This window comes from Erpetoichthys calabaricus, chromosome 11, assembly GCF_900747795.2.
Source record: "Erpetoichthys calabaricus chromosome 11, fErpCal1.3, whole genome shotgun sequence".
In the NCBI taxonomy this organism is placed as follows: domain Eukaryota; kingdom Metazoa; phylum Chordata; class Cladistia; order Polypteriformes; family Polypteridae; genus Erpetoichthys; species Erpetoichthys calabaricus.
In genome coordinates, this window is record NC_041404.2 from 84,225,494 (window position 1) to 84,251,655 (window position 26,162).

Below are 26,162 nucleotides of genomic sequence, written 5' to 3' on the forward strand. Positions count from 1 at the left end.
AGCTCACAGTAGTAGGACAGAAAAAAACATGTAAAGCAACTGTAAAGAAAACAGGAATTAGTAGCTCCTGGTTCATTGAAGAGCCTGCAGACTGCTCAGAAATACAAAGATAGAGAAAAATAAATGTTTATTCGAACCCAAAATTGCCACCAGAGGACAAAAACAACACAAAAAACAAAGGCTCCACGTTGCTGCAGTTGACTAACAGTCAGTTGTCGCTTCTCTCGTACATTTCTTGATTTGTGACACAGACAGTGCAATGATATTCTAGAACAGAGGAAAGCCTCCGAGTTGGAAACCTCTGTTGAGTCTACTAGATGCTATTCTGCAAAGAGTAGAAACATAGCAGTTTTAATGAATAACAGACCAGGAAGTGAAAATGTAGTCAAAGAGATGGACCAAACTTTGTTACAAAAAAACTATGAAACTGGATATAAGACACTAATGTACACAACGCTCTAACATATACAAGAAGATTTTATCTGAAACTCTTGGACAAATAGGAGGTGCACAGTACTGACCTCTTTGCCATTGTAATGGTGATGTCACATGCTGTATATGCTCAGTAATCCGTGCGTAGCAATGCGGTTCCATGTATCATATCACTGCCTTATGTAGGTGTTTAATAATAGAGATTTGGATCACAATGTTAGTTTTTGTTTTAATGTACCTTTGGCATTATTAAAATAATATTGTACCTTGTTTTTCACTATTTTTGTTTTCTTATAACCACAATTTGTTTATATGTATGTTTCCTACAAAATGACCCAGAACACTGCGGCAAGTCCCATCATTAGAGCAATGGGAAAAAAATTGTCATTAATGCTTTCTCTTTATGAGAGATTGCGGATAACTGTAATTTCTGGGTTCTTTGGTAAATTAATTTTTGGCATGGCATGGGTGGAGTGGTGGCTCTGAGGCTAAGGATCTGCGCTGGTATCCAGAAGGTTGCCGGTTCGAATCCCCATCACTGCCAAAAGAGATCCTACTCTGCTGGGCCCTTGAGCAAGGCCCTTAACCTTCAGTTGCTCCAGAAGCGCTGTACAATGGCTGACCCTGGGCTCTGACCCCATGGGGTATGCAAAAACTAACTCATTCCTAATACAAGAAATTGTATAAGGCGAAATAAAGAACAAAAAAAAAAGACTTTGATTTTTGGTCAACACTGGTGGTTTTAAATAAAGATCATTTTGAACTCCCAGTTTTTTAAGTTCCTGATGCTAGCTTTTCACCCTTAACAGTGCACTGCAATAAAACAATCCAAAAAATGATGACGGCACCCATAGAAAACAAATACACCATCAATTGTGAATTGGAGACACAAATGTGGCATAAAGGGGTTTAAGTCTTCCAACATGATGATGATTAAGCCGACCAGGAATGTTCGATGGCCAGCAAAAAAGAGGCTTAGTTCAGATCAGCTTTGCCCTGACAACAACCTGCTAGTTTCCTGTCTAGCAGGGCCCAAAAATGGCAGCTGGTTTTGAATGTTCAAAAAGACTATAAAAGTCTAGGAGTATACTAAAATGCATTACTTGAGAAAGAAACCGTGAAAGCCTGAGCTAGTACAGCCAAGTCCCACAAAGAATCTTTAAAAAGGAAAATATTTACTGTAAATATAGAAAAATGTAATGAAATGGTCAGAAGAGCAAAAAGAGAAAAAAAGAATTTGCTTACAAAAGCAATGCAAAGCAAATAAGTGTTATTTGGAAAACCACAAACAAAATTTAAAAATAAAAGTGAAAATTCAGAACAAAAATATCAAAAAAAAAATAATTCTTATACAAAACTCCAAAAATAAAGTCAGAATGATCCACTGTCTGTGTCTCTTGCTCCAGACTACAGAAAAAGACAGTGGGAGGAGCCAGCAATAGTGACATCACAATGGCCCCACCTCTTGGGACTCCACCCACAACGTGCTTACTATTATTTAAAGATATAGTATATAAAAACAAAAATTACAGAAAACACAATAAATATGAAAAATAACAATTGAAAAGCAACAATAAAAGATACAAAATATAAAAATAAAGATCCTGACATAACACGTGGATAATATGAAAATATTTCAACTGTCTCAAATTAAAAACAAAAGTCAAAACCGTTCCCCAAATTCTGTGATGACCATTGCCCCAATTGGAAAGAAAATGACATAAAACATAATAAAGGAGAGCACAATAAAAAATAGAAACAAAACCAGATTGTAATAGACGCATGCATGCAACTGAAGTGAAGTCTCTTTGCTATCTTTCATTTACCTGGCAAAAGTTTGCTGCATATAAATTTTTTATTTCTCTGACCTGTAAACTTTTTTGAACACAACAAAAAAGAAGATGTAATTCTTGCTAACTAACTCTATGTGACAATGAAAGCTTGTCCTGTATGCTGAAAAGTTGTAGTCGACTGAATGGTCCAATAAAAAAAAAGGTTGGATAGAGTACCAAAATAATACTGACTGGGGAAGAGCATTGTACACAAATGGAGATGGTCTACTGAAAGATAGTAAGTTGGTAATCGTTTTAAATTTGTTCTGAATCATGCTAAATAAAGTATATACAGGTCAGTAAGGGTGGTAAGCTGCAGAGTGAAATTCAAAGAGTCAATCTTGTGGAATAGGCTCACTGGAGTGAGTAACAAGCTCATTCAGATCTACCCAACATAGAACCATTAACATGAACTGGGTTACCTGATGTGCCTTGCCCAATTTGAAGTGTGAAATATTTGAATTAGATGAGAAAATATCTTCTGGTGTTGGTTTCTTTTCAGGATACATAGAAATTGTTAACAGTACTTTTGCAAGATCTTCAGATTCTGTGCCATACATAAATTTGACCTTTTTCCTAAATGATATACATGAGATGTTAGTTTTCGGGTTGTTATGTTGCAGTATTTGCCACAGATTATGGGTACACAAATGTAAATAGGAGCCCAAGACATATTTATAGTGAAAAAAATCACCAGCAAAGTACCAGACGCATTATGCTCCGCTTACTTGTAGAACAACACAACTGCTAACAACCTTGCTCACCTGTTAAGGGTTTGGAGACTTCATACAATGGTACCCAAAGATGTGCTGGGCCTTTGTAACTTTGGATCCTGCAATGCCAGATTTGGTAGCTGTACAGTGGCAGGAAAAATAATAGTTAAGATAGAGTTCTCCTTGCTAGTGGAACATTAAGTCTAGATTTGAATAAGAATGGGAAGATTAGCTGAGAGGGTGTTATGAAAGAAGGGGGACTTAATGATAAAAGGTTAGAAATTGCAGTGATTGGAAGGGAAGAAAAAGGAGAAGATGTTGTGGAACTGTTAACTGTAAAATAGCACAAGGACCAGAGGACTCATGCATAAATGGTGCGTACACACAGAAATGTTGCATTTCCATGCATGCTTTGAGATGTATAAAAACTAAACTTGGAGTACCAACTGGACATCTTGTCAGGCATTCCTCAGAACTGTAAAAATAGTCACTATTTATAGTTTTTAAACAGTACTTTTAATGTATACTTTTTAATTTGATTGCACAGCATAGGCTGCTCATTGAGCTGCATTTCACTATAGACACAAAAAAATAAAGTCTTGAATTTATATTTACATATTTACATATATCTCGTCTAAAATGTATCCAGTGTTAGCTTGTGAGTGATGTTCTCAAGTGCCCGTACTGCTATGTCACATGGTTTGGAAATGCTTTACACAAAAAAAATCTGCATATTTCTGAAGTAACCTTGAATTTAAAATCACTTCTAATGCCTTAACAATAATCAGAGTAACTCCAGAAGGGTTAACACCAGGCTATGAAAAATCAGTTGTAATTTCTTTATACAACACTACAGTACTTGCACAAAGACTGTACTGTAGTGGAAGAATCTCAGACCAGTTTCTATAAATTAGTAGGAAAGTGAAGTTCTAAATGATCTCAAATAGGAATACAATCTGAGGACCTGTTTGGAAATTCTACAGGCTGACCTATACAAAAACACTTTGTAAATGAGGCTATTTATATTGCTGTCTTTGTCAGGTACCAAAAATAACCTGTGACATAGCAATACGGGCACTTGATAACATCACTCACAAGCTAACACTTGCCCTTGGGTACATTGTAGACGAGATATATGGAAATATAAATTTAAGAGTTTATTTTTTTGTGTCTACAGTGAAATGCAGCTCAATGAACAGCCTGTACTGTGCAATCAAATTAAAAAAGTATACATTAAAAACTATAAATGATGACTATTTTTACAGTTCTGAGGAATGCCTGACAAAATATCCAGTTGTTATTTTTATTGCATGGGAAATGAAGCTCTTTCTCAGTCTTTCTGTTCTTGATTTGAGTCATCACAGCTGCCTGCCAGATCTTAACCAGGTGGACTTGCTGTAGAAATGGTGAGTGGAGTCCTTCATGTTCCTGGCTACCTTGGAAGTGCATTCTTGTGTATGTAGGTAGTGTACTCTGTAGAGAAGAGTGATATCCCCTGATTTGCTCATTCGAGCACAAAACTCTCTGCTGCAGTGTGAGGTCTTTTTTTGAGTAATATCCATAGCATGCAGTGATGATTGACCTCATGATAGAAGGACTCCAGGACTCTTTTTGACACTCTGAATTTCTTTAGTGGTTTGAGATAATAAAGACACTGCCATTCTCACCAGAATGTCTGTGTATGTGGCCCATGTTAAACCACTCCTGATGTTAAGATATTTTAAACACTCAGTCCTCTCCACTGCAATAGCATTAATGAACAGAGGTGTGCACTCAGTTCTTTGATTCTTATTCTACCTGATGAAAACCACTATGAGTTATTTTGTTCAGCTGATGTGGATGGACAGACTGTTTTCCTGACAACATAATGATAGGCCAGCCAGGAAGGACTTCTCGTTGTTGTTGCTGATGAGGCCTGCTACAGCAGTATTGTCAGCAAATTGTACAATGGTGTGTGAGCTGCATCTGGCTAAAGAATTGTGTGTAGTGTGAATACATCAGGGGACTAATAACACACTCCTGAGAGGTGCCAATGTTCAGGATAATGCAGTTGAAGATGTGTTTTCCCATCTTGACTGCCTAGGGTCTGTTAGACAAAAGGTCAAGGATCCATGTGCATAGGGTGAAGCTGATATGCAGATTATGAACTAATATCAATAAGCAACAGCCTCACAGAGCCATTTTTGAAGAATGTCCAAGTGGGAAAGAGTGGAGTGTAACAGCTGGGAAGTGGCATTGTCTGTCGATCTGTTTGCCCGGTATGCAAACTGAAATGGATCCTTGCCATTAGGAAGACTGGGGCAGAATGTGGTCCTTAATGAGTCCTTAATATGATTGATGAAAATTTTTTGTTAAATTATGGTAGGCTTGGTACACAAAATAGAATTGTTTTATTGATGGCTGTATTTCAATCATTTTCTGATTTTTATTTTATTGAAATATATCTTTCCAACCATTCCCTAAGATCAGTAAATGGTAAATTTCTGTGATTTTTTTAAAAAATACTCTGACGATGCTGCCTGAATCTTTATCCATATGAACCAGTATTGTTATTCTTTATCTAAATCTTCGAAGAGGTATCAAATGTATTACATGTTAGCCACATGCTAGTCACATTGCTACAAAGAAAAAAATGTCCTCAGGCTATATTTGTACAATTCATTGATTAGGTCATTTTACTTTAAAAGGAATGTATTACAAATCAAGAAAACTTATAACATGATTGGTTACACCTAGTTGCTAACAGGACGTGGCAGATTTTGATACCTGAGATGACCACAATTTGATTGATAGTCCTGTTTGCTTAGGATGTACGTGACTTTTTAAATGTACGTTTTTATTTTTATTTTTTGGGAGCTGTGAGAAAACTTCGGAAAAGAAAGAAAAGAACAATGGCCTATATATATATATATATATATGTATAAATATATTATGGTCCGGCTTGGTACAAAACAGGAAACACATTTTATCATAGTGAATAAAAATAATAACAGCGTCAGCTTTTAGGCATAAGCTACAGAAAGATATGAGGCTCAGGCACATGCCAGGTGCACACATAGAGCAGGGTTCAAATTTAACTCTTACAATAGAAATAAGTAAAAGGTGTTGAAAATTGGGTAGGTGGATTTTAACAAAGTTTCTGAACTGTATAAATTAAAAAAAGTATATAGATGGAAGATTAAGTTTGGGGCTTAATTGTTTAAAGCATTCAGATACATTATCAATATAGTGATTTCTAAATTTCATAATTCCAACCAAGTATCTTCCATAGACTGAATACTGCATAGGTTAATAGAGAGCAGAAATAGGTGATCATCATGCATAAGACTTCTCTTCCTGAAAATGTGTCCTTTGTTGGTTCCATATCTTTAATAATGATGGACAACAGGATTACTGATAAACTGAAGATACTTAGTGCTGACTGGAGCACTAAGCAAAACATTTCTTTTCCATTGTAAATCAAGTAGGTGCAGATGTGTGGAGTTCTGCCAGTTTCCAACTGTTTTGTCTTTGTAGAGTTCTATATTACTCTACTATTCCCTTTTGTATTATTAATGTGTAGCCTTTTTCAGAATGCCTCAAATCTCACAGACTTACCACTATTTATAAGGTATTGTAGTATATAAATTCTCCCCACCTTCCCTTCTACATTTATAACCTCAGGCAATTAGGTGTTGTAAAAGACAAGCAGGAGTTAAGTTACAATTTAAACGATATATAATTAATAATATTCGTAAATAATAACAATAAGCAAAGTACATTTGAATATTGGCAACCATACAACTTGATAAATACTGATGTGCAGTTTGAGGTGGCACACAGACTCTCTAACTTGTTACTTAATACGTCTAATATGCTAGTTAAGGCATAATTTCTGGTCAGCTTTCTTCAGTACAGGCCGCTTGCCTGTCTCAGTATGGCTGCCGAGCTGTGCTCTTCATTGTGTTGTCCTTTTCAGTTCATTGTGTTTGAGATGCACTTTCATCAGATTGTTTGAGAGGGGGAGGGAGGGGTAAATCAAGCACATTTATAGACTTTCTGTTCAAACCCTACAGACAATAAAGCATCATGGTACTTAATGGCTTCAGTCAACTTTAGGCCAATAGAATTCTGGTGCGACACAATGGTTTCACATCTGCCCCCAATACCATTTGTTAAGATGAAGCTTGCCAGATAGGTAGCTGGCTTCCATGCGGGGGATGATTGAGAGAGTCCTGCAGAGAATCACTTTCCAAACTGTTTTTTGGCAATTCCTCCAACCCTGTGGTAAAATGATAAAGACTCAGTCCTAAAAAGGGGGGAAGGGGTTCTTAACCATCAAACCATGGCTGTTCTTATCAATAATGTAACACTAATATTACATTGCTTTGTCTAAGTTACAAATAAAGACATACAAAATATTTATCAACTTATATACAAAATCTCACACCACAACACCAATATTTTATTGTGCAAATATTTATAGCCTAGTAACAGAGCTAAAAATGAAGTAATTCCACCTTCTGCTTCAGAGCTCTGTAGAGTTGCCAGTTAAATGGTGTAATTGAGTCTATCTTCTTTAAGATGGATTTGTTGATTTATATAGGGATGCTCTGGAAAAGATATGGGAGTTTTGGAATGATATTCATTTAGACAATATTAATTTTCCTGGTTAAAGTGTGATAGTGGAAGAACCATCTACTAACATAATATTTTCTATCATACTGTATTACCAAAATTGTGTTTTAAGAGAATCTTTATGTTTCCTTGTAATAATTATCCTTAGATTTTGAAAGTGTTCTGATACAAATAGTGAAAAATTATCCAGCATGTTCTGATATTTCAGAGAATTAGTTGTAAAAAGCACTTTTTATTCAAATGAATTCTGAATTCAGAGATCTTGTAAAATTTTTCTACAAGGTTAAATGTTAGATGATTGCAGATCTGAGATATAAAGCACCACATTATCTGCTGTAACAAAAGGTGCTATATAGGCACCTGACCCAACACAGATGGACACAGAGGCACGTATAAAACCAGTAGACTTTTATTGTCTTCACCTGTGGGCGCACGTCTTCCCCGTGACCCACAGGCAATACACAGTCCATAAGCACTTAGTACAACACACCAACAGTTTTCTCCCTTTAACCACCACTCCTCCTCAAGCATAGTCCTCCTCCTCCCAACCCTGGCTTCTCAAATGGTGGTGGCTGGCCCTTTTTATAGCCCACCCGGAAGCGTTCCTGGTGCTTTACCACCTGGTCCTAATTGCACTTCCGGGTGGGGCTGAAGATTCGTCCAGCTGGGCTGTTGAAACCAGACAGCCCCCCCCTAGCGGTCACCCCGGGCCCCAACCAGGCTGTGGAGGACTCCATCTCCCATGGAGCCCTGCGGGAGGTTGGGGAGGCCAGGGAGGCTTCCACCACGTGTCCCGGGGGAGGTACTGAGCTGCCCATGGCTGCTCCCCCGGAACATAAGCAGCAGGGGCATCCCGGCCGGGAATGTGACCTGACTGTTTGCCACAGTGCCCCTCCCTCAGATGAGGCTTGTGGGGCTCATTGGCCTGCTCCGCGAGGGCTGGTCCTCTCCTGGACAGGGAGTCGGTGTCCTTGGCTCCGCGGCTGTGCCGTGTAAAAACATAACGAACAGGTCTGGGGGTGCTGCCCCGACGTCCTCTCTGGACAACACCTCCAGACGTGGCCACCACGGCCGCAGTTAAAGCACAACCAACCCCCTCCAATTCAACCCTTGCAAGAGCGGAAGCAGGCAGGAAACCCCTACCCCTTTGCCCATTCAGAGGAGGGCTCATGACGTTTCCGCCCCTCGGCAGCGTAGCCCTCCTGCACCGTCAAACCGATGGGCTTACGCTGCACCTTGTTAGGAGTTCCCGACCTCTTTGTCCGGGTCCTCCTCTTCCTCTGGGGTGCAATGACGGTCTGGGTCCCTTATGGGAAGAAGGGAGACCCTGTGCCGTCTGCACCCCTTTAGATGGCCGTAAGACTGGCGCGGGCATTCGGGACGGAGTTGTTTGGCAGCCGACACTCACCAGCTGCCTCTCCGCATGCTCTTCTTGGTCATCACGGCAGCGTCTTGTGTAGTGGGCGGAGTGGCCTGGCAAGCAGTACTGACCATCACCGTGGCCGCTGCACTCCACCCCCCCATTTCCTCTACGGCACCGGCCTCACTCACCTGTAGCGCTAAGTCCTGCAGGCAGGAGGCCAATGCCCCCCGCATCTCCAGCCATTTAACAATGGCTGCCATCGGGGCGCTGATCTTCTTGTCCAAGTCCTCCTTCGTCTCCTGCAGGACCTGAAAAACTTTAACTAAGCACTGCAGCCCAAGAAAAGTTAAAACTTTCTGTCGGCAGTGGACTTGGGCTCCCCTCATCCCCTCCTGCTGACCGCGAGCCATCAAGGCCCTGCAGAACCTCTGCAGACCCGTTTGGGTAATCGCAAGGTTTGGGGAGAAGGTCTGTCGTCCCCGCCTGCGAACCTTCCTCGGCGGGCAACTGACACATGCCCTCCCCCCTTTACCTGCTTTAGGGAGGCGCTCCTGCTCCTCAAGCGGGGACAGCACGTCAGGAAGCTCATCCGGGCTCTCCTCCTCCAGCTGATTAATCAGGCCGAAGGGAAGACACAGCCCAGCCTCGCTCTCTCCCTAGCTCTCTCCGCCGTCACGCCATGAACACACTTCATCTGGCCATTAACGGATGGTTTGCCCCTCGGCATCTAGGAGGTAGGCTGACGCAAACGCGGAAAACCCTTCCCACGGCCCTTCACCCTTGGGCCCGTCACCTACCTCTAGCTGCAACCCGTGGTGCTGGTTGACATGGCGGCGTCTGGCGTCTGCCCAGCTTTCTTCTTCCCCATTGAGCGGTGCCTTTAGGAGTCCCTCTGTGGTCGTCCTGCAGCCTGCCGCGTGTGCGCTCTTCGGTGCGCTGCTGCACGTGCTTGCTTGCAGCTGTGAGTGCGCTCTCTCAGCGCTGTGCTGCGGGTGTCCGCCCACAAGTCCTGCAGGCGCGTACCTCGCACTGCGGCCTCGGTGGTGCAGTCTCGTCGGGAGCGTGCTCCGCGCTGTATTCCAAGGTGCGCTCTTAGCGCTGTACTCTGCTGGAGGCACACTCTCTGCCTCAGGAGTGCACTCTGCGCCGTGGTGCGGTGTGCGCTCTCCGCGCTGCTTTCTACGTGCTCTCTGGGTGCTGAGCCGGGCCATTACACGAATATGATACGGGTTCTGGCCCAAATGGACAGACCGAGACCCTGCCGGCTATGCCAGTGTAACAAAAGGCGCTATATAGGCGCCTGACCCGACACAGATGAACACAGTGGCACGTATAAAACCAGTAGACTTTTATTTTCTTCACCCGTGGGCACACGTCTTCCCCGTGACCCACAGGCAATAAGCACTTAGTCCATAAGTCCATAAGCACTTAGTACAACACACCAACAGTTTTCTCCCTTTTACCACCACTCCTCCTCAAGCATAGTCCTCCTCCCGACCCTGGCTTCTCAAGTGGTGGTGGTTGGCCCTTTTTATAGCCCACCCGGAAGCGTTCCAGGTGCTTGACCACCTGGTCCTAATTGCACTTCTGGGTGGGGCTGAAGATTCGTCCAGCCGGGGTGTTGAAACCAAACAGCCCCCCCCCTAGCGGCCACCCCTGGCCCCAACCAGGCTGTGGAGGACTCCATCTCCCATGGAGCCCTGCAGGAGGTTGGGGAATCACCGTTGGCCAGGGAGGCTGCCACCAAGCATCCCGGGGGAGGTACTGAGCTGCCCATGGCTGCTCCCCTGGAACATAAGCAGCAGGGGCGTCCCAGCCGGGCATGGGACCCGACTGTTCGCCACACTGCAAAAAGAGATATTTTCTGTTTGAAGGGTTCCCTTATTATTCCCTATATCTCTGATAGCTTGCAGAGATTAATAGCTAATGGTGTGATGGTATTTGTAAAAAGCATTGGTGATAATAGAACACCATTGTCTAGTTCATCATTATTAATAGGGACAGAAACTTCTGGACTAAGATATAGTAATTTATTCCATGCAGATATATTCAAGTCAGGTCAGGTTGGGGAGCATGCACTGGTACAGCACGTTGCCGCACCCACCACACAACAAAACATCTCGGGATCCTGGTTGACAACCCCCCAGGCAGACACGCGGTCTGGTCCCACTCTCTGGAAATGACTCTTTATCTGCTGGAGCCAGGTGTAATGTGAGCGTCCTGGTCTGGTCCATCCACTTGGGTCCTCAACAATGACAATCTTGTGAGGGATATACAGTACTGTGCAAAAGTTTTAGGCAGGTGTGAAAAAATGCTGTAAACAAAGAATGCTTTCAAAAATGGAAGTGTTAATCATTTATTTTCATCAATCAACAAAATGCAGTGAATGAACAAAAGAGAAATCTAAATCAAATCAATATTTGGTGTGACCACCCTTTGCCTTCAAAACAGCATCAATTCTTCTAGGTACACTTGCACACAGTTTTTGAAGGAACTCGGCTGGTAGGTTGTTCCAAACATCTTGGAGAACTAATCACAGATCTTCTGTGGATGTAGGCTTCCTCACATCCTTCTGTCTCTTCATGTAATCCCAGACACACTCGATGATGTTGAGATCAGGGCTCTGTGGGGGCCATACCATCACTTCCAGGACTTCTTGTTCTTCTTTACGCTGAAGGTAATTCTTAATGACTTTGGCTGTATGTTTGGGGTCGTTGTCCTGCTGCAGAATAAATTTGTGACCAATCATACACCTCCCTGATGGTATTGCATGATGGATAAGTATCTGCCTGTATTTCTCAGCCTTTGAGAACACCATTAATCCTGACCAAATCTCCAACTCCATTTGCAGAAATGCAGCCCCAAACCTTCAAGGAACCTCTACCATGCTTTACTGTTGCCTGCAGACACTCATTATTGTACCGCTCTCCAGCCCTTCGACGAACAAACTGCCTTCTGCTACAGCCAATTATTTCAAATTGTGACTCATCAGTCCAGTGCACCTGCTGCCATTTTTCTGCACCCCAGTTCCTATGTTTTCGTGCATACTTGAATCACTTGGCCTTGTTTCCACATCGGAGGTATGGCTTTTTGGCTGCAACTCTTCCATGAAGACCACTACTGGCCAGACTTCTTTGGACAGTAGATGGGTGTACCTGGGTCCCACTGGTTTCTGCCAGTTCTGAGCTGATGGCACTGCTGGACATCTTCCGATTTCGAAGGGTAATAAGCTTGATGTGTCTTTCATCTGCAAATTTCCTTGGCCTACCACTGCGTCTACGATCCTCAGCATTGCCCGTTTCTTTGTGCTTCTTCAAAAGAGCTTGAACAGCACATCTTGAAACCCCAGTCTGCTTTGAAATCTTTGTCTGGGAGAGACCTTGCTGATGCAGCATAACTACCTTGTGTCTTGTTGCTGTGCTCAATCTTGCCATGACATGGAAACTGTCTTCCACAACCTCACCTTGGTAGCAGAGTTTGGCTGTTCCTCACCCAGTTTTAAGCCTCCTACACAGCTGTTTCTGTTTCAGTTAATGACTGTGTTTCAACCTACGTGTGACATTGATAATTATTAGCACCTGTTTGGTATAATTGGTTGATCGTACACCTGACTATAATCCTACAAAATCCCTGACTTTCTGTAAGTGTACCTATAAGAATTGATGCTGGTTTAAAGGCAAAAGGTAGTAACACCAAATATTGATTTGATTTAGATTTTTCTTTTTTGTTCGCTCACTTTGCATTTTGTAAATTGATAACAATAAAGACTCATTATTTATATTTCTGAAAGCATTCATTGTTTACAGCATTTTGTCACACCTGCCTAAAACTTTTGCACAGTACTGTATATATATTGGTGAAACTTAAATTTGTGCAGTATGGTAAAAAGAAATTCCTTTCATTTCTATCAATGGCTGGAGGGAAGATTCTGTAGATGAGAATATTACATTAAACAAGTGTTATACATTGGATACTAAGTGCCTGTCTTTAATACGTTTGGTTTGGTCTTGTGATATTACTGGGTGAAGCATTTTCTCGATATTTCCAGCTAGTACTTTTGCTAGTATCTTAAAATCATTATTCTGGATTGAAATATGTCCGAAAAGATGCATATTGTAGGTAGTCTTTACTTTCCTTTGGAAAGGCAATAATAATTGCTTGGTGTAATGTTTTGAGGTTGGCTTCAGCTGATATCACTTGAACCTGGGCCATTGTCAACAGTCATAGACTGAGGAAGGACTGGGCAATGAGGACACATAACAGCAGAGGTGGTGCAAATGTGCTTAGTGCTATTTATTCAGACAAATAAAATGCAAACAGTGCAGTCTAGAAATAAACAGATAATCCAGAATGAAAACAATGTATTTTATGGAGGTTAAAAATCCTATAGATACTCAATATAATTCATCAATGAAAACAAGGTTGAAATCACTGGCAGGATCTGTCCTTAAAAAATTATCACTGTACTTCTCAACCATGATTTTGCTGCACTCCCAACAAGGTCTGCTCAGCCTGCAGAGATACCCATCAACAAGCACAGTCGAGCCTTACTGTGTCCTTGCTGCCATCCCTCAGCCCTCAGTGGAAGGCCACTTGGACCATTTGGTTGCTTCCAGTCCTGGGTGCTCAGCAAGAGCAACTTAGGCCCATGAATGCCGTTCATTCACTCCCAACCACTTGCCTTCTCTCTGCTACATCAGCTCAGCTACAATCCTGCCTTTCTTTTTTTCTTCTCTTTATTGTTAACCTTCAACCTCCCCCCTTTTTTCTTTTTGTTTTCTTTGTTCTGTCTCCCTCTCTGTCCTACTTGGGCTTCTTTTATTCTTCAGTGAGTGCAGGTGCCTAATTGCAAAACTCTGCGTGCTAACAAGGAAACTTGCTGAACTGCACATGTCTGCATGTGAATGCAGCTCCAGCCATTCTCCCCATCGACATGCCCAAGCCACTTGTGCACCTACACCTGCCTGGAGCCTAAATACACCACTTTTTAAAAAAAAAAAAAAAAAAACAGAGCACTGCCACAGAATCCTAACACACCTGATAACAGGTACCATTTTATTTTCTCTAGCTTCTAAAATCATTGCTAACAATAATACAACTAACTTGAGTTCAGAAATTCTTTTATAAAATTTTTCTTGATAGCTATATGTGTCTGCAGCCTTCCTGGGGCCTCATGCATAACGCCATGCATAGAATTCACAATAAAACATAGTGCACGAACAAAAGTGGAAATGTGCGCACAGACAAAAAATCTGGATGTATAAATTTGTGCGTACGCCAGCTTCCACATTCTTCTGCTACATAAATCCCGATCAGCATGAAAAGTTACGCTCGTGCATGAGCCTGCCGCCCCACCCAGACTCAACCCAGAATTACGCCTCTTTGAATATGCAAATCAGTATAACTAGCCCCTTATGTTTTATGTTCTGTGTAAAGACAATGACAAAAGCAAGGGGAAAAAGAAGAATTTCAGTGGCAAAGAAGTAGAGGAAAGAAAAAGCATACTATTTGTTGGTTTAAGCAGTGATATAAACAAGAAAAGGAAGTTGATTGAGTGACAGAGTGGTGGAGAAACTCGAAAGTTCAAGTTCAGAAAGTCACACAGTGCCCGAAATAAATAAGAAGTGGCCAAATATCGAAGTCACCGTGAAAAGGTGAGTCGTAGCCCTCTGAGTGTCATATGGAAGAGTATTAGGGTATAGAGAAAAGAAAAGAAAAAAAACTGGGACACAGTGTGAAAAAAAAGTTGAATTTTCCACTTTAATTACATAGTTTATCTTACCATTAAAGTAGAACATTATAAACTTCCTCTTAAAATCGTTTAATTTAACAGTTTCTCAAATCCCATCGTAACTAAAGTGGCACGTTAAATGCTTCGTATTCTTTTTGTTATTCTATGTACTGTTATGTGTGTGAATCAGTATGTGCATCTTAAATGGGCTTTCTCTAACGCTGACAGGACACAGAATACATTACATTCATGATGTTACAGCTCTCTGAACAATTTAAATACTAATTTGTATACTATCAGTGCACCACTCTGAGTATTTTAACCCAGTGCATCTGAGTGTGGAATCACAGCTCTACAGCAGCTGATCAGAAAGCTCTGTGGCAGATTGTGTCAAGGGGAGAAATATCAGGATACAGCTTCTAGGACACGCTGCCTCAGCCATGTGCACAGTCTATTTGAACTTAACCCATTCAGCAAATGCTTCAGAGCCTTTCTTGTAGGGACCTCGCAGTTCAGAAACAGTTTCATCCCAAGAGCTATAAACGCACTCAATCAGTCCATCACGTGCTCCTGGTAGAACTGTTTGTACTTATAATTACAATTACCTCAGTTGTAATATTGCACAACCAGAGCCATTTATGCTTTCATTTTGTATAGTTTTCATTTTTAATAGTATTATTATTATTGTTGTTGTTGTTATTTTTCCATCTTATAGGAAAATAAGTTTATGGAGGATTTGCATATTGAATCTCATTGTACCATACAATAACAATAAAGGAATTCAATTCAATTCAATAGAAGATTTTTCAGATGAAATGCAGTAAAGTATATATATTATATTATATAGACAAATTTTTAACTTCACTTAAATAATGTACACTGTTATTAAACATGTGGACACAGTGGACAGTGGTAGCGACGATCTGGCGCCCCATTCAGGGATTGTTTCTGCCTCTCACTGTATGCTTGCTGGGACTGGAGTGACCCTGGACGGATATCTGGATGGAATAATTAAACATGTACTACGAATATATTTCAATGTCCCTTAAAAGTTTTGAAGAATCGGTGTTCTAAGCTCACAGATGGCTTGACATTTATTAAAGAGTTGATTGCGTGGCGACTGGTTAGTTGGAGAAAGAAAAGGAAGGACAGGAATTGGGGGTTAGTATGTTTCAAAGAGACAGTACTGCTGCATTAAATTATTTCTTTGAGGGTCATGCATGGCACAGCAAGCATCTTGCAGGAGGCATGAACAATCTCTGGACAGGGTGCCAGCTTGTTGCTACCATTGTGCCACTGTGGTCCCATGTTTAATACATGCTTTAATTCATTTCATCATGAAAATGATATCAAGTATACATTTTAGTATTAAATTAAATTGTTCAGAGAGCTATAATATCATGAATGTAATGTATTGTGTCCTGTCGGCATAAGGGAAAGCCCGTTTAAGAAGCAAGTAGTGATTCACACACACACAGAGTATAGAAGAACACACAGAATACGTCACATTTAATGTGCTAGTTTAATTACGATTTGAGAAAATAGTAGATTAAAAGATTTTAACATTAAGTTTATAATGTTCTACTTTAATGACAAAATAAACTACGTGATTAAAGTGGAAATTTAGAGATTAAAGTTGACATTTCAAGCTTTTTTCCACTGTGTCCCTATTTTTTCTCTGTACCCTAATAAGCTTCCATATGACACACTTTTCACAGCGACTTCTTTTTTATTTCGGCACTGTGCGACTTTCTGAACTTGAACTTTCGATCATCTTCCTTTTATTGCTTATATCACTGCTTAAACCAACAAATAGTAAGATTTTCCTTGCCTCCACTTGGCATTCGCTGATATTCTTCTTTTTTCCCTGCGCTTTTTCCATTGTCTTTTCACAGAACACTGAACTTAAGGGAATATTTATATTGATCTGCATATTCAAAGAAATGTAATACTGGGAGGAGTCTGGGAGGGGTGGTGTGGTATAGCGGGTCCACAGCTCCCGTTGAAAAGGCCTGTTTTAAATAAATAATCACCGCGCTAACGGCTTAGCAAGGGGGCATGGTGGTTGTGGCTGTAGCGTCTCAGGGTGATCTGCGGTGTGGGCGTTTCTCACCTAAGTGCACAGGTGAGAGACTGCCCACATCTGTGATTGTTCCTGGGGATGCTAATGGGCTGCAGCTGCTATGTTCTCTCGGCATTTATAGAAGCGCAAGTCAGTGGGAAAAAAAGTAAAGGAAAGAGAGAACGGGAGGTAGCGAGTTGAAGAAAGCATGAAGTAAGAAAGAGAGAGCGCTGGTGCGGGAAAGCGAACGAGCAAGAGCAGGCTTGAGTTGGAGAAAGCAGGCAGCTGGGAGGAGAGCCCACAAGGGGAGTGTTTGGCCAACACTCAGTGGGGCTGAAGGAAGCGGTCGCTCCAGCTGAGCGATTAAGTAGCTGTAGTGACCAGTAGAGGCGTCGACTTGACCTTCGATAGGAGCGGGAGTCGAGGAGGCTTTGGGCTGGTATAGCTCCAGCGTGAGCGCCTTGGCCGCTGGGGAAATAACCAAAGTCTCGGTCCGGTTTGGAGCCCGACATAGCCAAGGATCAGAGGGTTACCGGACCAGAGTGAAAGGCAGCTGTTCCTGCAGGTAGGCGACTCTTTTGTAGAGCAGCCCAGATGGGTGTAGCAGGGGAGCCGCCATGGTAAGAGAAGACACCGGGCTTTTTGTGTAACTGTTTTAAATGATTGCTTCCTGTGATATTTTACTTCGTGGTTTTTAGAAGATTTTTCTGTTTTTAACCTCCACTTTTCACTTGCTTTTAATGGATTATTTATTTATTGGAACTTTGTTTTGATTTATTTTAATAAAAGCACTTTTGCACTTTTATACATCATCCCCTTGCTCCATTGTTATTGCCTCACTGTCTAGCTCATCTCGGTAACATTATCGATTGTGTAGGGTTCAAGGGCTCCCTAACAGAAGATGGGAGAATGGAGCAGAACCTGCATCGTCACAGGCGGCAGGCATGTGCACAAGCGTTAAATTTCACGCAGACCAGGGTTTATGTAGCAGAAATGCGTGGAAGTTAGCTTACACATGGTTTTCTGCATCTGAATTTTTTTGTGCATATGCACATTTCGACTTTTGTCCATGTGCCGTTTTAGTGTGAATTCTACGCAACACATTTTACATGAAGCCCCAGAACTTTTTCAAGAATAATCTGGTTAGTGTTTGATTCTTTGTGTCACAGATGTCCTCAACTGAGGTTAATTTCTTTGAAATGGGGGTTGACAGATGTAATTTGCCAGTGTCAGGAAGAACGGCCCCCACACCAATATTGGAAGTTCCTACCTCAACATCAAATTGCAACAAGACATCTGGATGTCATAAGAGTGGAGCAGATACTAACATTTTCTTAGTAGTATCAAAAGAATTCTGACTTTCCTGTGTAAAAAGTAAACTTCTGAGTCAATGTTTTAGCTAATGAAGGGACAGGTGAAATAAAAGAACTATAATTCTTATTGAGCTGGTAATAATAATTGTCAAAGATGATGAAACTCTGTACTTAGTTTTAGTTTTCTAGACCCTTCCAGTTCAATATTGACATCACATTAGACAAGGTCATACTAAAAGCAGGTAAGGAAATTCCTAATTCCTATCCTTTAAAAATCACTGAAGACTTGTGAAATTCACATTTTTCTAATTTAACAAAAAGGCTATGTTTGTGAAGCCTTGAGCGCAGCTCCTTGACGTGCTGCAGATGTTGAAACATATGAATACATAATCTGCATACACCAACACAAACATTCTTAGCACGCCTCTTAAAATATCATTAACAAAAGACCAGAAAACAATCGGAGCATTTGCCAATCCACAGGGCATAATCCAGTATTCATAATGTACATTGGTAGTGTTGAATGCCATTTCCACTCATCCTTTTTCCTTTTATAAATGAGTTTGTATATATTTTATAAAATTAGTTTGTTGAGCCTGTAACCTGATTGAGCAAATAGGAGATCAGTGGTAAGGGATAATCTAACTGAGCGCTCAGTAATTGATACATGGATACAAGAACTATTGTTCTTATGGAAAAAGAAAAATCCGCCTCCCACTGGACTGCTGGACAGAATAATAAATCTAAGCTGAAGGCTTTCTCTTATATATTCCTCAAAGATTACAGGCCATACAAAGCATAAGTTGTTCCTTAAGCAAAGCTGTAGATCAACTGTAGAGCACAATCACATTCCTAGTAAGGTGAAAGATGTAGAGACTTCTGCTTACTGAAGACATATTTGAAGTCTTCATACTAGAAGGGTTGTGCTTCTGGAGAAATGCATTGTACCAAGGGGAGGATTTATGGTTAAAGGTTAAAGTTTCATATTGGAGATTTCCAGTTTGTAAATTAACAGGAGGTGTCATATTTTCTAAAAGCCCAATCCCAATTGGACCCCCATCAACACACTTCAAAGGAATATTCTCAATTCCCTAGTGTAACAGAAGTGTAGAGCTAGTAACATTTTCTGCTGTTCCTGAATCAGTAAGAGCTGAGCAGTCTTTGAAGCAAGTTCGCTAATGCAATAAAATTGTTATTCTGGCGAACTTGACTAAAACTGCCTATATTCTTTCAACCCAAATTTAAGGTTGATGTTCTAATTCTAAGGTTGTGGGTAGGCTGCAACCATGTCCCATGAAGCACTACAATCTGACTAGTCAGTTTGACTTTGATCTGAATTGTCTTGTCTCAGTGGTAGGGATGATGGCACAATACTTCAGGGGTGCAAAGTGCAGTTACTGATTGAGACTTTATTTTTATTTTTACAAAAAAAAAGTTAAAATAGAGCATTTCACTGACAACAATAAATGAGTGACATTGGGTCTGTAAATACTAACGAGGTACAACCCAAGTCACCTTCGATGATGGGAAGTATTTGCAAGAATACAAATTATGTTTTCACAGAGGGTAATGGGGGCCCATCTACTCAGTTGGTGGGTAATGGGGGCACTTTTAAAAGACAGAATCTGAGAAATAGCCTTAATAGGAATGCAATCAAGACTTTGAGACATACAAGGAAAACTGAGGATACATGTAAAACGAGATATTAAATATTTTAAAATGTTTTCTGCTGTCCGTCTTCGTCAGATAAGTAAATACAGTAGTATTAGCTAGTAAATAAATACGGTCATAATTTTACTACAATGTTGTAGTATTATACTAATACTAGTCTTTCCCACTTCTGTTGGTAATGGTGTGTCTTCTGACTCACTGTGATGTTTGACTATAATTTTAATCAATTGGATTGGTGCTCCATTTTGTGCTTGTTTAACTTATATCTTACCTTTAATGTCAATCTAATTATACAATACAATACAGTTTATTTTTGTATAGCCCAAAATCACACAATGAGTGTCCTGTCTTTTGACAGCCCCCAAAAGCATTGAATCTCTAAGAAGACAAGAAAAAGCTCCCGAAAAAAACCCAGTAGGGGAAAAAAATGGTATAAACCTTGGGAAAGGCAATTCAGAGAGAGACCCCTTTCCAGTTAGGTTGGGTGTAGACTGGATGTCAAAAAAACGGGTAAATGCAATACAATACACAAAATATAACACAGTATTCCTTGATATGATGCAATAGTACAATAGTAATATTACAAGTACAGAACAAAATGCAAGAGTAGATGATATCACACAATAGGATTGAGAATTGTTCACAGTCCTGGAGACCTTGTCCATCAAGCTTCCTCCCCCTGTTGGCCATTCCACAGCTGAGTCAGTGCTGGGCCAGCCAATCCTATGAAAGGACCCCTCTACCCAACGATCCAAGTGCTCCTCTATCAGAGATGACTTTTTTTAGGCAGGTAAACAACTTGGCATTAGGGCAGTGGCACCAAGTGCCACATTTGAGTACCAAGAAGAGAAACAGAATAGGTGAGGGTTAATGATAAATTATACCTATCATATTACTTATGTTTTAATGCTATTGACTAATAACAGAGATGCAGTGATGCACAGCTAATCAGCAGCTCTAGTCAGGGTATGCTAAAACTGAAGTAGAGTCTTCAGCCGGGGTTTGAAAGCTGAAACTGAAGCGGCACCTTTTATAGTAACAGGCAGACCATTCCACTGTTTTGGGGCCCTGTAAGTAAAAGCTCGACCTCCCAAAGGAATCATAAGCTGACCGGTATCTTGAGATCTTAATGTGCGCTCTGGTTTGTAAGTCATGATAAGTTCAGATAAGTAAGCCGGACCTTGGCCATTTAAGGCTTTATATGTTAAAAGTAGAATTTTGAAATCTGCAATCTGCAGTGTAAGGATTTAAGAACTGGGGTTATGTGTTGGTATTTTCTTGTTCTTATAATTCTTGCAGTAGCAATTTGTATTAACTGGAGGCTGTATAAAGAACAGTTTGAACATCCAGTGAACATGGCATTGCAGTAGTCAATCCTACTAGAAAAAAATGCATGAATTAATTTCTCTGTAACCCCTAGATAACGCCTATATCATATGCTGATTCAGTAGAATTAATGGTGATTCAAACTGAGTTAAATAATATCAAAATACTGTAGAAATCAGCATCATTCCCTCCAAAAATTAACATACCTGTTTTATCAGTGTTTAAAGACAAGTAGCTCATATCCACCAACTCCTTTAATTCACTAACACAACTAATTAAAGGCAAAATCAGAGAAATTTCATTTGGTCTAAAAGAAAGGTATAACTGGGTGTCATCTGTATATGAGGTGTATGAGTGAAAATGGCCTCTTCTGGAGTGTTTCCCACATTGTAACTGACTGGTTGATCCTTTCTTCCTCCAACAAACTCTTTTGGAAGTGTTAAGACCAGTGTGGAAGAGAAATAGCAGTGTAGATTCTACCCAATTCACATCTTCTGTAATTGTTTTAAAAGTCACTATATATTCACTGATGTTTTGTTTCCCTGTTTTCTTTCTGGATGTTCTAATAAAGTTTTGAACTTCTTCAGAGACCCTGTAAGAAGAAGCTACAAGGGTGATTTGCATCACAAAGAGTTGAGGCCCCATCATCCAGCAAGGAAATAATATAAACAAGTCTGGATCTGTCAGTGGGATATGCTTGAGGCTTTTGGTTGTAAACTAACCAGCACTGATTCAAACCTCCAAATGTCTGTTCTGATCACCAGAAAACTTGTTTGAGTCCAGTGTAAGTGATTGTCTAGAGCTTAGCTGGTCTGAGGTGATGGGTTAGATAAAGAGTCTGCTGCATCTGGCTGAACTCCAAGACCACTGCCTATTTCTGCAGTAACCTAATGTCATTTTGAACCTCCTTAATTTCTCCAAAAACTCTTCTGAGGTCCAGGTTTATGTTCTGCCACTGCTAAGTGACAGAAAGTGTTAGAAAACAAAGACATTAGAATCGGAAGATGAGAAAGAAAAATTAAGTCAAAACTTACTTGTATCAAAACCTGGAAAAAAACAAGTGCCAAAATACCAAAGCTTTATATATTAAACAAACTACCAAAATACCCGCGCTTCGCAGCGGAGAAGTAGTGTGTTAAAGAGGTTATGAAAAAAAAAGGAAACATTTTAAAAATAACGTAACATGATTGTCAATGTAATTGTGTTGCCATTGTTATAACTGTTGCTGTGTTTTATATATATATATATATATATATATATATATATATATATATATACAGGTACTTGTCGACTTACGACCGCGATTGGTTCCGACTGACTGGTCGTAAGTTGATCTGGACGTAAGTCGGCCTATGTTAATTTAAGGTAAGAATATTAGACTGGGTAATAATATTGTAATCATCTTAAAGTAATATTTTATCAACATTTTCTTACTTTCTAAGACAAACACAGCATACTACAGTACAATTTGTTTAATATGTGGAAAACGTACAAAACAAGAAATACTGTACTGTACATTTAATTCCTGGCACCACTGGTGCTTGGCTGCGGGTTGTCGATATCGCCTTCATCAGATCAGGCGAGGCTGCGGACGGGGTGATGGGAGGAGTTGCTCTTTTCATAAACATAGTGAGCTTCGTCTGAATTGTTTGTTTTTTTTTCTCTTCATAAATTTCGCAATAAGGACGAAATGTGTTGCGTGCCATCCGTTCAATCCTCGCAAATCGTTCAATATTTGGGTCCATTTTTTCAAAATGAGCGAGGAGTTTATTCAGTAGAGATAAATCTTCTGACAATCCCTTTGTGGTGAACATTGTTTGTGGCACCTCCTCCTCTTCGTCTTACTCCAATTCTCTTGTTTCTTCTTCCGCCACTCTTTCTTCTTCCAATTCTATCAGCTCTTCATTCATAAGTTCACCTGATTCCCGGTCTAGCAACTCCTCGACATCTTCCATTTCACATTCCAATGAAAGGTCTTTTGACAGTTTCACTATTTCTTCACGAATCTCATCAAGTTCTTGTTCACTGTTAAATCCAGCAAAAGTATTTACATAACGCTTAACACACTTCTTCCATACGCCATTCATACACTGTGAGTCGACATTTCTTGTGGGGAGGGCTTCTGTTTTCTCTGATCTGAGTTCACCTCTGTTATAGCGCGTCTTTATTTGAAAAGAGCAGTGTCATATCGGGGCGAGTGTGAACGCTAACTTTGACAAGCACTATAAATTTACAGCGGTTGTTACAGACGTAAATCAAATGTATGTTTTTATTATATAATATTAACAATAACAGCAGCTCTCTACTCAAAGCGGTAAACTCGAGAAGCTGCTAGCATCGAACCCAGAAGCTCTTGATTGGGAGTCAGCAGTTGTGTGTGGGAACTGTTAACATTTGAATGTGATGATTGTATATAAAACTTGTGCACGAACGAGACTGGGATAACTGTGGATGTGGATGTGAGTGGTGTGTGTGACTGAGAATGACTGGTGTGAAGCCTGAAGTCCAAATATCAAATAAACACTTTCACAAGTACAAGTATAACAGAACAAGTGCGCTTTTATTCAAGAAGAAAAAAGAAAGCAGGTTGCGGTAAGCAGTTGATGCGACTGCTTGCGTAGTGCAATCCTAAGAACTGCCCAATCAAGAGCTTCTGGGTTTGATGCTGGCAGCTTCTCAAGTTTGCCGTTTTGAGTAGAAAGCTGCTATTAGTGTTAATATTATAGGGTTATATGTTAGGGTTATATTATTATCGAAAATTGCCAAAACAACAAGACACAAACACACGTGGGGCAACACTGCTGCGTATATTTTTACTGCTGCGTAGCGAGACTTGAGAGTGCGGGAAACTGGCGCTGCCAACAGCTGGCAGGGGAAACAGTCAAACACGTCGTAAAGTCGAACAGTCGTAACTTGCATAGGTCGTATGTCGACGAGTACCTGTATATATATTATATATATAATATACACACACACATAAACATTTATATACATATACATATATATACATATCTACATATACACATCTACATATACCGGTATATACACACATACATAAACACACACATAAGACTTACTGACTGAAACGGGCTTTCATTGACAATCATGTTACATTATTTTTAAAATGTTTCCTTTTTTTTTCATAAGCTCTTTAACACAGTACTTCTCCGCTGCGAAGCGCGGGTATTTTGCTAGTATATATATATATATATATATATATATATATATATATATATATATATATACATATACACACATACATGCAGTTTTAATAACACAGAAATCAATATAAACATTAACATCATTATCATATGAGAATATGAAGTAATATATACGAAGCACATTTCATATAAATATAAATTATTAAACAGTAAAATCTTCTTCTGTAATTTGCTACCGTGGCAATTTGTGTGTCTGTCCAGGATTTTAAATGACCTGTAGCTCGCAAACCGTTTCACCTATACACTTGAAATGTGGTACACATATAGTACGTCACGTCTACTATCCGCTTTATGGGTGATGATCGTTTTACTCTTTTTATCTTTATTTTATTTTATTGTAGAATCAACTCCTATCTGCGCACAGCAGGGCAGCCGTGGGCGGATGCGTATGGTGTATTCACTCCATGTTATCGTGCATTGCGCTGTCAGTGGTATTTTGATAAAAGAATTTGAACAACATATAAGAAGCGTATAAATTATTAAACAGTAAAACATTAACATTTAAGAAGTAAAGTTACATGAAGTACTACTGCAGTGCCTTCGGGTATACCTCATTTTTTGTTTGCCCATTACATGCTTAAATGTATACATTTTTTGGTGCACCTACCCGAGAACACGCGACATATAACCGAGCGTGGGAGAAGCATGGATTTTAAACACGCGTTGAGTTCATCTGCTGGTCTCCCTCGTGGAATAACTGGTAATGTTTGACTAAAATCTACAGCGAGTAAAACGACATTACCTCCTATTTTTTTTTTTACGATCTCTGAGATCTTGCTTTTTTCGGTTCAAGGCTTCATAAGCTCTTTTATGTTGTATGGTGTACTTATCCCAAACTATCATCTTTGAATGTTGCAAGACTTTCGCCTTGTATGTAGATCGGGGTAATTACATTCATTGCATTCCTAGTCTGAATCACAATGTGATTGTATGGGTGGTTACCTGGCACTGTACGGTTGCCACCCGTCCTTTAAAATACGGAATCGTGCCGCGTTTGAGAATGAAATTGCGCGTCCCGTTTTCAATCAATACTGGACGGGATTTATCCCGTATTTTTTTTATCATTTTTTTTTTAAAGCAGCGTCTCATGCAAATCATCCCACACGCATTTTATGAAGATGCCTCCTTTCCTACTTTTGATTGGGTAATACTTGATGTCATCGTTAGTTTGATTGGTGTTTTTAACTGTCCAGTGAGGAGGGCGTGTCTTTTAAGTACAGTCTGCAAAGTGTTGGCACTGAGATGTGGCGTCAGCGCCATTGTTGAAGCCCCTAACGTTGCGGTCAGCAAGTCGGCTAACATCCGCCATGTGCCGTCTTTCAGTTGCGAGAAGCAGATCATAGAATGGTTGAAACTGTTGCCCCTAATGTTGCGCCACGGCGTGTGGTTCGTTTATACCTCGTGTCTTCTCATTAAACTTTTATCTCGCGAATATGTTATTGCAATCCGCAGCGGGAGCGTTTCTATAAACTTAATTTAAACTTACGTTTTACACCGTGCTTTGTTTCCCTTATGAACATGCTTGTATGCTTAACTCGCTCCGTTCTCAATTGTTTAATTAATTTTTTGCTCTTCGCTGTTTGCGGCTGTTCCTCCATTTCCCCCTACTTCGTTCTTTTATCTCGTGAATATGTTATTGCAATCCTTAACGGGAGCGTTTCAATAAACTGATTGAAAATAGTTTTGCATTTACCTTTTTAGTAAAAGGCGAGCTTTTACGCCTGAGAAATCACCCCATAAATGCAGACGTTTAAATGCACATGTGTTAATATGTATGGTTACACAGTATTAAAAGACAGTGAACAACGTCAGTTACCTTTGTTCCCGCGTTTGATAAAAGGTGAGCTTTTAAGCCTGAGAAATCACCCCGTAAATGCACAC